Source organism: Mustela putorius, unplaced genomic scaffold (genome assembly GCF_011764305.1).
Source record: "Mustela putorius furo isolate JIRA1106 unplaced genomic scaffold, ASM1176430v1.1 tig00000596_pilon_pilon_pilon, whole genome shotgun sequence".
NCBI classification, from domain to species: Eukaryota; Metazoa; Chordata; class Mammalia; order Carnivora; family Mustelidae; genus Mustela; species Mustela putorius.
The window spans coordinates 8,599,704-8,601,500 of record NW_025421428.1 but is presented as its reverse complement, the minus strand read 5'-3'; positions in this window follow the sequence as shown (position 1 = coordinate 8,601,500).

Here is a 1,797-nt window from a genome sequence, read left to right as displayed (position 1 = left end):
CCGGCTGCCGCCCCAGCCCGCGCCCCCCGCCCCCGGAAGCGCTTCCCGGCCCCGCCCCCTCGGCGCCAGCGCTTCCGGGCAGGCGCGAACGGGGGCGGTGGCGCTGCGGGACGAGCCTCTCGCCGGGCGTCCGGGGCTCAGATCCCGCCTCGGCAGCGTCCAGGAGCCTCGCGGCGGACGCGTGGGCGAGCGGCGGCCTTGGTCCAGACTCCGGGAGGGAGCGGTGGCGGGTTCGCGCCCCACGGCCTCCCGCCCGCGGTCTCCTCGGCGCCCCCTGGTGGCGGGAAGGGGGCGCCGCAGCGGGTCGCGCCCCGGGTCTCCCGGACAGGACCGGGTAGGCCAGGACCCTGGACCCCGCCACCCCCGGGGGGCCTGCGACCATCCTTGGCCCAGCTGTCTCCTTCCGAGACCGGAGACCCCGTAGCCTTTCGGGCGCCTACCCCTCACCCGAGCCGCGCCGGGCGGGACAGCTGAAGGCAGTAAGGTGCAGTGGTTATGAGCATGGGTCTGGGGACCTGCCATATCGGGTCCTTGGGAAGATTACCTCCCCTCTGAAGCGGGAGATAAAAATTCTGGACTTGTGGTTGTAAAACTCCTGTCGCAGAGCAGGCCTCAAAAAATGTGCATTTCCAAATACTTGGAGACACCCCAATGTTGACAGTCGGCTGCGAGTGCGAGCTTGGCCAGCATTTTCCTCTCCGCTTAGGCGAATTTAACCCCTTTCGAAGAGGTTTACCCCCTTTGCATTTTGGTGGATTCCTCCGTAGTAGTGGCAGAGGTTCATTTTCCCTTTTCTGACTTTGTAACAAAAATAAACCCGGAATCAAGATACCAGCTCTTCTTCAAGACACAAAGCTGATTCTTCCTGATGCTACTTCATTCTTTGCAAGCAGGAACTCTTTCTCTGGGATCTATCAAATAGTCATCTTCCAATAACAGCTGCCCTTTGTTAAACAGTCTGTGCAGGGCGCTGTGCAGACACTAGAGACATGACTCCGTTTAATACGCAACCCCCCCCCACCCCGGGGTGACCATCAATTATCTCCATTTTATCCAGATGGGAACTGAGGCTCAGAGAGGTTAAGTGACCTATCTAAAGTCACACAGCTAAATGGCAGACTTGGGATAAGCTCCCTATCTCTCTGACTCCAGACAGGAACTTCTTAGGGCAACAGAATATTCCAAACACAGAATTTTAGGTAACCAGTTTCTAACTGCAGGTACCTGGGCAGACAGTGTCACTCTCTAATTACTATTCCTCTTGAGCTATTTCCTTGAGATCTGTCCCCAAGAGTGAGATCAGTGAACCCAAGGGCACAGGAATGCATCTTCTTGTCACGCCAGATTTCCTCAGGACCACTGGGCTGACTCATAAGCGCACACGAGTGAGTTCCTGTTTCCCTTCAGAGCAGCTGTGGGCCTCATCATTTTAACTGATTGTTACTAAATTTGTTGGTAAGAGTTGGGGTCTTCTTGGCTGTTATTACAGTTTTGCGTGTCTTTAAGGACTATAAAGACTAACATGTTCCTCGGTGTTTCACCTTTTTGTCATGTGTCTCAAAGTTACTGGCCATCTGTCCATTGGACACTGGGTATTTCCGTCACAGATGTATTTTTATTCCCCCACCTACTTGGGCCACTGAACTCATGTATTTTTCCAGTCCCTTACTGTTATATTTGTCATTTGGCTGATCATGGGTCATAATCTTTACTAATTTATTTTAGTTAGAAAATCGTCACTTTTCCACAATTGTTTTCCCATAATCTTGGTATAATTTTCAAAATGATTTTCTAGCC